At 40.1% G+C, this 12,461-nt stretch overlaps 1 protein-coding gene across 1 annotated transcript in view; it reads right to left on the bottom strand.

Moving 5' to 3' along the window:
- Positions 1 to 12,461, bottom strand: part of LOC310762731 (putative lysosomal acid lipase/cholesteryl ester hydrolase) — an 83,796-nt gene that overhangs the window by 45,479 nt on the left and 25,856 nt on the right. The gene's annotated exons all lie outside the window — the stretch shown is intronic.

The raw sequence follows: 12,461 nt of genomic DNA, 5'->3' as shown, positions 1-12,461 counted from the left end.
CCTTTACCTTTACCTATGGTTTAGATGGCTAAAATAATAAATACTTGGAAGCAGAAATAAAAATGAATTATTTTCTCATAATGAAATGAGAACCTGATTGTATTTGTACGGCACAGATGTCATAAGTCAAATTGCCCTCTGGGAAGGGAGTTGCTTTCTTTCTCTCAGAGTCCCAGCACACCTGTCTCTGCTTTTGAGTAAATGATGCCAACTTGGACCCTGAGGAGGATCCATTGGAAATGGGGCAGAGTTTGAACTTCCGGTTTAAATTCCTATGGCTGATTGAGGTGATCCCATTCCTGTTTCATTTTTCTCTTTGGAATGTTGCAGATTTGATTGCATTGCTTATGTTCTGATGTTCTAAGGGAGAGAAGGGGTTCTTCAAAATGTTGTTATTTCAATTAGAGATTGGTTCAGAGAGCCAGTTTGAATATCTGAACATTTATTTATGAGGTTATGGGAAGAGTCAGAAATTATATGGGAGGTTATGGGAAGAATCAGAAATTATATACTGATGGCTGTGTCAAGGTTTGCTATTTTAATGTATGGGGACTGAGTGGTGAAGGAAAACAGACTATTAAGTGGATTTCCTTTCATCTTCCAATTCAACCTCTGTCACGACATAGACTCCTGTTATGATTTTTACCGTAGTTCTCTAAAACTGTTTTTTAAAACACGCACATTAGAATTGCACACCCCTCGTGGCAAGTCATAGAAAATGTTTTCCTGCAACTGTAATTATGCTCCAAGAACACCATCTGAGAGAAAGGCATGAAAGGTTATTGAAGCACAAATGGTTTAGGCAACACTTTTTAGCTCAGGGCCCTTTGAAAACTTGGGATGTGGCTATCATTATAGCAGAAACAACCACCTTTCAACAGCCAGTTATGCAACTGACAGGGTGCTACTTATTCACCAATAAGAAGGAAATAGCAACACCCCAAAGAAACATTAGGAAGACTGAAATATACTCGAAGTCGAGTGTGGATTTCATGCTCTTTATTCAGCTCATAGTAGTGAGGCATTGAAGTTCCCCCAAAATGTCTGCTTTATATACATTATTTACACAATGGGCCCCATGTGATTGGCTAATTCCGGGATTCTCCTGTAGGCCAATCAGGTTGTGGATTCATGTCCACCTGGAGCTGGATTGGGTGGCTCCTGTGGACCAATCAGACTACTGCATTCTGGATCCTATTGTTCTAGAACCAATCAGACTGCTGCATTTTGGATCCTTTCAACTCAGTACATAACAAAGACTTTAGTTTGCATCCAACATTGCTGTTCCACTCATGCAACAGGCCTCTACTTCCAAAATGGAATTCCATGTCCTCTTCTTCCCTCTGCAGCCTCCTGTGCACCCTCAAAATCTGCTCCAGAGTGTTGCAGGACCATCTGCAACTGATTTGGTGGGAATAAGTAAGTCAAGGCAAGACCTTTTGCATGAGTGGAACTCAGTTTCTGCAGTGTTGGCTACAACTCTTCATGCTTCTACTTTAATACACAGTTTAATGATAATAATAATACCTTTGAAGGTGACCCGGAAACTACAACTAATCCAGAATGCGGCAGCTAGAATGGTGACTGGGAGCGGCCGCCGAGACCACATAACACTGGTCTTGAAAGATCTACATTGGCCCCCAGTATGTTTCAGAGCACAATTCAAAGTGTTGGTGCTGACCTTTAAAGCCCTAAACGGCCTCAGTCCAGTATACCTGAAGGAGCATCTCCACCCCCATCCTTCTGCCCGGACACTGAGGTCCAGCGGTGAGGGCCTCCTGGCGGTTCCCTCACTGCGAGAAGCCAAGTTACAGGAAACCAGGCAGAGGGCCTTCTCAGTAGTGGCACCCGCCCTTTGGAAAGCCCACCCACCAGATGTCAAAGAGAAGAACAACTACCAGACTTTTAGAAGACATCTGAAGGCAGCCCTGTTTAGGGCAGCTACCACTGTATTTTAATACTTTGGTGGAAGCCGCCCAGAGTAGCTGGGGAAACCCAGCCAGATGGGCAGGGTAAAAATAAATTATTATTATTATTATTATTATTATTATTATTATTATTATTATTATTATTATTAATTCACTCCATCTGACAGACTGAAGGAAGGATAGGGAACCTCAAGATATCTGTGCTGACCTTGAATGGTTTTTACTTGTGTTTTATGCCTCCCAGAACTCAGAACAAACAGAAATATCAACGTATCTGCAATCACACACCATGCTATTTGGCCACAGATGATCAGACAACATATTCAAATCAAATAGCTACTAGTGATATAATTTAAATGATTATTCAAAACCTAAAACTGTGGTAAAAGGCAGATTCTCCCCAAGCATTTGTTCTCTCTTTCTCTCTCTCTATCTCCCCCACCCACCCCAGTCTGGAAGGACCTCCAGCCATCCAGAGCAGATTATGTGGTTGGTAGTGGATCCATCAGTGCTACAGTTTGCATCCTGTATCTCTAACACAGAGATGATTTTGAAAATGACGTTCAACAACCTCACAGAGTTAGTAGTCATGTTAATGAAATTGGAATATTCAACCTTGGACCCCATCTCCCTTGAAAGCCTACATCTTGTAGACAAGTGGAGGCGAGAGAGAGAAATGGATAGGGAAGGAGAGGGAAGGAGAGGGAGAGAACTGATTCCTTCATTTCCCAATTGTAAAGTCGCCAGAAGCATTTGGCTTACCCACAGTGGAATAATACTAGATGATTATCACTTAAACCAGAAGGACTCTTAATAAAAGTAAAAAGGTAAAGGGACCCCTGACCATTAGGTCCAGTTGTGGGTTTAACCCACAATGCCACCCGCGTCCCCTTAATAAAAGTAGGAAAATGAAAAAGATGGGTGGGAGCACATTACAAATGATGCTTGTCAACCTGTGTTCACAAGGTGCACAAAGGTGTATGATGCAACAACCAGGTCAGAATCTGGATGAGAGAACTACATACGCATCTCAAATTCCAACATAGAAAAATAAATGGCATATAATATGTATCATTAATGCATGTATGAAGAGATCTGGCCTTAGGAATACCATGTCAAGGGATGCTCTGTGCTGAGCTCAATGACTGTGTGTGTGTGTTTTATGTACTCTCTGCAGTGGAAAAAGCAAGTGTCTGTAGTCTTTCTTCTTCTTCAAGGTTCTACACTTTGTTGGGATGCTAACTGCAATAATGATCTTTAAAATATGTTTCATTTTCCACTTTGTTGTTATTTGTAGTAGGTAAAAATCAGTGTAACAAAGCTTTGCTTTAAGATTGTTACCAAGCACTTAACCTGTAAGAAGTCAGGTAGGTAAAAATGGTTATTCTGACATAAAGAAGGCGTGCTAAAAGATAACAACTGCTATGAAACAAGAAAAATATATTAAAAGCAAAATAAGGCACGGCTTGGTCATGTGGTTACTACAGCTCTATATTTTGTTTTTTGTTTTTAATGTTTTTTATTAATTTTCATTTATAACACTCCAATTAATAACATATCAAATCTTGCCATATCATAATCCAAATAACAAAGCCAATCATACATTCCCAATTATACAATTTACAGAGACTTCCCATGTTCTGGCTGGTCAGGAGAAAATCTTTTGTTTCTTGTCCCTGCCTTTTCTCTCCTGGTTGTTCACATCATAATTCTAATCTTAATCCTTTATCTTATCTTAATAGTTACTAGTATCAACTTTCAATCGTATTTAACAAATCCATATGTATGCTAACATGCAAGAGGAAATTTGCTTTTCTTCTTATTTGTTCACCAAATGTTTTTCGCTGCAGTCCCCCTCAGAGGTCCCTTTCTCATTCCACAGTCTTGTCTTCCAGGACTCTGGGTTGTCTTCCAGCTTTCCTTTGTTTGATGAAAGTTTAAGAACAGTTTCAGGTTAAGAACAGACCTCCGGAACAAATTAAGTATGTAACCAGAGGTACCACTGTATAGATTGTTGGGCAGACTGTTTGCAATATTGCAATGTAAATAAACTGTAATCTACAGGTATAAGTCATTTGGTGATTGATCAGCCTTCTTGGAGACCACACAATCCCCCCCTCCAGGCCCTAGAAGGGGGGCTGCTAGACATCCATTCAGCCTCCTCTCTCGCTCATAATGAAAAACTTCTGCAAACAGCTGCACTATTTGTTGTCCCAAATTGTTATCTCAAGTCATTACAAAGTCAGCCATCAAATATTTCCTGCTTCCCTTGAAAAAGGGAGGAATTCTCATTTTTCCGTGCTGTGTCTTATTAACAAACGCCATCTTGTTTCTTCTTCTATCTTTATCAAGTCTTTCAAGACTGAGTAAAGCTGCACTGTTGAATACAGTATAATTTCTTGATGAGGCTTGGCATAGAAAACCAATTGTAGATATTAAGAATAGAAAAAGAATGTGCCAAACACCTCCGTAATCCAAATGTCATGATGAGAATTTCTTAGAAATCCGAGCTTAATCACCAGGGACTGTACAGTTGTGCAGGTTTTTTCTTAGTCTTCTTCAGTCCAGACTATGTCTGTTTATTGTCCAAATCAAATTATTTTATCAAACAGATATTTCTGGCTATGAGAGTCACTTCAGAGAGTGCCAGCCGTGTTGTGCTCTGGGACCCAGTGTCCTGCTGCTTGTACCTTGATGCAAACTGACAATCTTGGACAATCTGTGGGTCTACTAGACAGTCCTCCTCCACCCTGGGGAGTCTGCCAGGGCTAATTACCCCCATATCAGCCCTGACTTACCGGCACGGCTAGGATCCGATCATATGGAAGTCAGCCATTTCCCACTGCCGGAAACAGGAAGCCCACCTTCACTTTAACTTTAATCGATATACGACAAAAGTTCATGCCAGCAAATGTGATTTCTTGTGTGAAATATACCCCGGTTGTAATCCATTGGTTGTCTTCAGCCCCCCTGAAAAGGCCCTTCGTTTTTCAAATCACCATAAATTACATCATTTTATCATCTTGAGCTAAGAATATATCTAATCATGTTTTTGTGCAAAGTCCCTTCATATCTTGCCAGTTCCAATTAGAGGCCTCCACAGAGGCCCGCACCACAAATCCTCAGATTCACAAGTTTTAATAAAATTCCTCTTGCATTCCATTTAGTTAATTAAATCTTTCTTCGTGAGGCTTGCCAAGTCATGAAGTAGCATGTATAGAAAAGAAACAGATGCTCACCTCACATATACCGTAGTAAAACGACCAAAGTCCTTTCTGGATCAAAACCTTAGCACCCAGTAACTGGTTTGTTTAGCAGGTCCTTTTTGTCTCCTTTCCAGAACACGCCAGTTTCTGAGTCCAAATTCAAATATTTTTTAAGGAACAGGAATGCTCCCACTCATGGTGCTGGCAATGGAGAGTTTCCAATTTGTGCAATGTTAAGCACCCAGCATCCCTGCCCCCGCATTCCATTGTAGCAAGCGGCAGATATCGGATGACCCGCAGGTGAGAAGTCCCCCCCTGCCATGGGGGGGCCACCAGGGATAATTACCCCCATATTATCCCTGATAAATTGCATGGCTGGGGGGAAAGGTGTCAAACGCCATGGCAATCGCACCGGAAGTCCTACAGCTCTATATTTTGGGACACTGTTAATTTTCATTTTTTAAAAAAAACAGCAAGAGGAGAAGACTGAAGAAGCAGCTGCAGCTCGTTAGACTGGAGTTTGTGGTAATACTGAAACCTTTAACTCTAGTTTTTTAACTGACTGCAGAATGCTTATGGGAAGCAAGCAACAAGTGGCCATTTACTCATCACCAAGAGAAGATCCAAAGAGAATTCAAGTTTGCAAGTACTTGCCTCTGTGTATACATGAAAATCTTGAAATAATTACTATATTTAGTGCTATTGGTGCACCTATATAATTATATGACTTATTGAGCGCTGGAGATTGCTGTTGTGCCGAGATCCTTCTTTGAGGTTTCCTATAGGCATTTGGTTGCCCACTGTAAAAAGATGGTGCTTGACTCAGATAAGCCACTGACCTGATCTAGCTTCTGATCTGCTTCTGTCCTTAATCTAAATAGAAATCTATGTCACCATAGTGGGGAAGACAGCTCATTCTCCTGTCCACATGCTATGCATTGATGTGGCATGATGCCAAGACTCCTGCTGTTTTTTTTCTTAATCTTTAAACTGGACTTGGCCCAGGCAGCTTTTCAAACAGAGGAGTGTCCTCTGGAAAGTAAAGCATATGGGCACTCTAGTGCCTAGCTGAGTCACAATGGAAGTGAGTGGTGCAAATATGGTCCTGTTGGGAGGGCCATTAGGGGCGCATTGGAAGATGGCCGACAGTAACATCTCTCCGACCCACACGAGGTAATTAAGAGGCTGTGCTGGGAGTATGCAGCCTCCCTGCCCCCCAAGGGAATGGGGGGACTGCCCTTGCCTGCTGTGCCCATAAATCACCCCCGGATTCGAGGGGGTGAGGGCACTAGGCAGAACGCCCTTGTGTGGACTTCGGCTCTCCTGGACGCTGTCTCTGATTCGCGCCACTAGCTGCAGCAACTTGAAAATAAACAATTAAGAAGAAGCAAATGCACATATTTCAAGTGAAGAATGGGGAGTAAAGACTGCTAATTGAAGGGACCTCTGTGAAAGAAGATGGGTCGGATAAACAGGAATATATCATGAGAAGACACACCAAGGCTCGGTATGTCGGCAGTGGGACTGGATGGGGGGGGGGACTTTTCTTTCTTTCTTCTATGTGATTAACCAATAATCCCCCCTCACAAGTCAGAAATGCCGCTTAAATGACCTAAGCTGGATGATTTAAGACTGTGTGGAGATAAACTCCAACCAAAAGCATGTTTTAAGGAGATCGAGGAAAGTACAAGAGTTTTGGGATGACACAGTAAAAAACAGCGTCGCCATTTTGGCAAGTTCTGTCGAAAGATTTATGTCTGGGAGGAGGAATGGTTTTGTTTTCATACTGCGGGCGAACCTCCTCAGAGGACTAAAAGAAGGCGACAGATTTGCGAAGATTAATGATGGAAAGAGTGCTTTTATTTATGGAAGTGATGATATATGGAAACCATCTCAATATGGCTATTGGACGAACGGAAAAATTCACACAGGATTACAACTTGCTTTTACCTGCTTAAGGAGATTATTAGAAGAGGTCACAAAGAAAAAAGAAAAATATACGAAAATAACAAGATGAGATATGGAAACAGCAAGATAGGACTGGATAGAATTATGAACATTATTTGGACAGATTTGTGGACATTAATGCAGCAGCAAGAAGATGATTGGATCACCTTAGGAACTTGAAATATGGGTACCCCCAACAAAAAATTAAAATTCGGCTTTGTAATTTGGAATTTATGTGATGTGATTTGATTTGATTTGATTGGTCGGTTAATAAAAATTATTTATAAAAAAAAATGGTCCTGTTGCGGGATGGGTGAAGACACTGCTATGCCAAGCATAACATGTGAATGAGGCACCACATATGAAAGTTCTGCCTGGGGAGGTAGGGAACCATGCTATCTCAGTGTTTCTCAAATGAATCTTCCTAGGCTTCATATGCTCAGCTGTCACCTATCAGATGTGCCCTAAATGATTACACTATGCCAGCAGGCCTGAATGAGTCCAAAGGCTTAAAACTTGCTTTTTAAAAGGCTTCCAATAAAAAATGCTTGCAGTACTGGAGGCAGCTACTATGTCTGGTACAGTGGTACCTTGGTTCTCAAACTTAATCCATTCCAGAAGTCCGTTCCAAAACCAAAGCATTCTAAAACCAAGGCACACTTTCCCATAGAAAGTAATGCAAGATGGATTAACTGATTCCAGACTTTTAGAAACAACCCCCCAAACAGCAATTTAACAGGAATTTTACTATCTAACGAGACCACTGATCCATAAAATGAAAGCAATAAACAATGTAGTGCAGTCACACAATCAAGCAATCAATCAATCAATCAGTAGCTGAACTGAGTTCCACTCAGTCACAAAAACAAAACAAAAAGAGAGGCCAAAAAAATGCAGAATAAATAGCAAAAACAGACAGACCTCAGCCTAACACTCAGTGTGGCACTCACAACGGAAGTGTGACACTCAAATCAGAAGTGTAACACTCAAAACGGAGCATGTTCAGCTTCTGAAAAAAAAGATCACACTTACTTCCAGGTCTGCAGTTTTGGGGTTCCAAGTTGTTTGAATACCATGGTATTTGAGAACCAAGGTACCACTGTAAATGTCTGTTTCTGCATCTTCACACAGGAACCCACAAGGTCTTTGTGCCTCCTAGGTGGGTCATAAGGAAAGGGTTAAAATGAGTGTGATGTGATTGGCAAGTGGAAACTGATAGGAGGAGTTAGTGTTAAAGTGGATGTTTTTTGGAAGTCAGTTGAGAGTGGGGAGTTGGAGAAGGAAGAGGGAGGATAAGTCTGTGGGTTGGTCGAGTTGTGTTGTGAGGGAATGAGAGGAATTGTTAGGTGGAGTCAGATAGATAGTTGGGATAATCAGTTTGAAGTTGTTAGGAACGTATAAGACAGTATAGAAACTAAGATTAAGAAACTGCCAAGAAAAATTAACCAAAACCTTAAACGTGTTCATGCTTATGAAAATAAACTTGATTATTTGTTAATGTTAACAACTGTCTGGACTCTGTGTGTCCCCAAGGGAAACGGGTTGGTGGCAGCAAAGAGGCAATCACAGTGGTGGCACAGGGATCAATAAACCATCAAACGTCCGGGGACCCCGTGTGATCGCCACAGTCTTTTCCTTAAACAAACAAAATTATTGCTGCAAAGGAAGCGAAGTTGCAAGTCAGGCTAGATATTGGGAATCTTGTTTTAAGACACTTAAAAGGAGGGATGGTTTCTTTCATGTTCTCTTTATGTTGCAAGAACAGCATCGCCCAGCTTAAGATGTAATAACGAATTACAAAGTATCACTCATAAGGGCCACAGCTCCATCTTGTGGCATCAGACTGCATCAACTTGCTTAAAGTGTGTATCTGAAGAAGTGTGCATGCACACGAAAGCTCATACCAAGAACTAACTTAGTTGGTCTTTAAGGTGCTACTGGAAGGAAAAAAAAAAATTTGTTTTGCTTAAAGTGGTAACTCATTCTGAAAATGTATCCAAACTAAAGCAGAAGCCAGCAGCACTCTTAAGATTCAAAAGGCAACAGGATCTTCCTTGCTTAGGATCTTCCTAATTATGGATTTTGCACATACTGTATACTTATAGTTAAAGGTGCGAGGGGCTTATCCTCACCACCTCAAAATTTACCTTGCAGGTTGCCCGTTTCACTTTTCGCCTAAATGGCAGGAATGGTACTTCATTTTTGTACTTTCTAGACTGGAGAAATTGAAACACATAACATCTCTGTTCTTTCAGAATTTAGATTTAAAAACTTGATCCACATCCAGCCTGTCACTGCCTCCAAGCACTGGTCTAACACCTCAATGGCGTCTTGGATCATTATGATATTCGGAGCTTTATCTACAGCCCCTTTGCTACTGATCCCCAGTATGGAATCCACCTTTTTCACAGCAGCCACAACATCTTTATCAAGCTCTCTACTCTGACCCCATGATCTCATTCCTGGTCCATCACTGCCAGTACAGACCCCATGACCATATACAGCACGTGAAATTAATATTTTATCTGCCCCAGTGTGTATCAGTTTACACTTGCTTGGATTGAATTGCATTTGCCATTTTACTGTCATTTTGGAGAGATCCTTTTGAATCCATTCATTCCTACTCTTTCCTTTCTGTTTCTAAATAGTTGCTATTGTTCTCTAGAGCAAATGTGCTTGTGGTAAATGGCTGAGGGGAGTTTGAAGGAAGAGATATAGAAGAGGAGGAGGGTGGGAGTGGGTGTCACTTTTCGGCCCCTGCAGTGGCAATCTTAACTTAAACTGACTGTGGCAGCACTGCAGAAAAATGATGTGCCCCTTTTGTCCTCCTTATAGCTTCCATGCTTCTCTTTGAAGTTATGGTGAGTGGAAACTTCAGCCCTGGTCCACCGAGGACAACATTCTAATACATGGTCAAATCTTGCATTCCAACAACTAGGGACTGACATCAATGGAAATTTAAAAAAAAATCATTTCCAAGTAAATGTTGTTTAGTCCCAAGGTGCCAATTTTTAAGTAAGTTTGACACATTGTGTTCCTTTCAAGATGAAGGTTTATTGCTTATATATACCCTGCTAATGTTTCTAAGTAACTACAGTGATTTTTAAGATATTTTACAAATTTTTCTCATTCTTTTTTTAAAAAATAAGTTTTATTCATTTTCAATAAAAATCTTCCAATTAATGACAAATCAAATCATTCCAAATTACAATAATAACAATACCACCAATTATATACTCCAATTATAAAAAAATTCAAAGGAGGATGCCCCATGTTCCAGGTGGCTAGAGATATTGTCCTCATTAAAGTCTGCATTTTTTTGCTATTTTCCATTTTCAGAACTCTGATTTTTAACCCTCCTCATCTTCCCAGTCCATCAGTCGCTATTTCTGTGACTCACTATCTTTTTAAACAGTTCCTTATATTATTAATACTCAGGAGGCATTTGTGTTCCATATTATTCTCTGTCCAATTATTTTGAAGTGCAGTCCTCTTTCTTTGATCTCTCCTTCATTTGACGAAGTCTCGTTAAGGCTCTGAAGTTTATGGCGGCATATCAACAAATTCTTTCTGATCTCTCTTAATAAGCTGGTGTGTCTTTATGTTTCCATTACGATACAATACGATACGATAATCTTTATTGTCATTGTCCCATACAGAATGACGAAATTAAGTACTGTATTGTGGGGTATGTTTCAGGATCTGTATGCTATATGAGAATTATTTCAGTTTCTTCTAAAGGAGCCCTCCTCCCCCCCCCAGTTCTCCCGGGCCCTGGGAGAACTGGCAGGGCCCAGAATTCACTGTCATTCTGTCCTCAAATCATATATAGAAATAATCCATACAAGCAGATGTGTCTTAGAGCAAAGTATACGCCTTTTGTAATCCAAACGAATTCCATTCTTTTTCTAACTGCGCAATACAGCCGCCACCTTTCCCCCCACCCTGTCCTCAGCCTGAGCTGCTTTCATATCAGATCTTACTCTGTCAGTTCCAATTAGAGTTCTACATTGAGGGCTGTGCATCATTCAATTGAAATTTCAGTTCTTGTGCTTCCTTTGAATAATTAATTTCTTTCTGGGTGAGCTTTGCCAAATCATGAGGTAACAGATATGATGAATGCAAAAAGACAGAGGTCTCTTACCTCATTAATCCATGCATTAAGATGAGAGTCCTTTTAGAGTCTGAAATTTAGCATCCATTGACTATATAATTAGGCAGATTTTTTCTTTTATCTCCTTCCATCTGGAACATGCCAGTTTTTGGTCTGAATCTTATTACGTTTTTGAAAACAGGTATTTTCTGCTTCTGGGAGTGGCTCCAGAGAGTGCCCGGCTCGTTCTGTGAAATTTTTCCCATTCTTGATTATTATTTTTGTTATCTTGATGTCTGATCTTCACAGTCATCTTTGCCATTTCAGCATAGTCCATCATTTTGTTAATCCACTCTTCTTTTGTTGGGACCTTCTCTTCCTTCCACATCTGGGCTAACAACATTCTTGCAGCTGTTGTCGCATACGTAAACAGATTTTTAGGTCTCTTGGTATTTCTTCTCCTGTTAAACCTAGTAAGAAGGCTTCTGGTTTTTTATTAAACGTTGTCTTAAAAAATAATAAGAATATACCATTTCCCAGAAGCCCTTTACTACCTTTCATAACCACCACATGTGATAGAAAATACCCTCCCTCTCCTTATATTTCCAGCATAACTTAGATGTATTTTTGTACATTTTTGCCAACTTTACTGGAGTGAAATACCAATACCAACGGTCCATCATTTTCATATAGTTTTTCTTCAATGCACAACAAGCCATAAATTTTTAATTCTCTTTCCAGAACCTCTCTCATAAATTAATTGGTATGTTATAACCTACATGCTTTGCCCAGTGTATTATCACTACTTTGACTTCTTCATCTTTTGTCTCCCATTCCAACAGTAGTTTATACATTTTTGATAGAAATTTATCATTATTTCCCAGTACTTCTTTTTCAAACCTCGAAAATTCCTTCCCAAAACCCACTCCTTTATCACACCTGAAAATATCATTGAGTTGGTGATATTGTAACCAATCTGTTAACAAATACCTTATATCATTACATTCTTTCAATTTTAATTGGTTTTCCACCTTCTTTAACAATTCATAATGACTTTTTTGACCAATATTGCTTCTAGTGGGGAGAACCATCATCGCATTTTATTTTCCAACAGATTTTTGTACTTTTCCTATACTTGATAGCTTGATTTTCTTATAATGTGATTCAGAAATCCCTTGTGTACTTTTGTTTTCCCATACCACAAATAAGCATGCCAGCCATATCTTTTATCATGTCCTTCCAAATCCAAAACCCCGAATTTTTAGTAGTACTCATTCCCATAGCCAA

Source organism: Podarcis filfolensis, assembly GCF_964270895.1.
Source record: "Podarcis filfolensis genome assembly, chromosome: 5".
In the NCBI taxonomy this organism is placed as follows: Eukaryota; Metazoa; Chordata; class Lepidosauria; order Squamata; family Lacertidae; genus Podarcis; species Podarcis filfolensis.
Note: the sequence above shows the minus strand (reverse complement) of the source record. Positions and strands in the feature narration are given on the sequence as shown.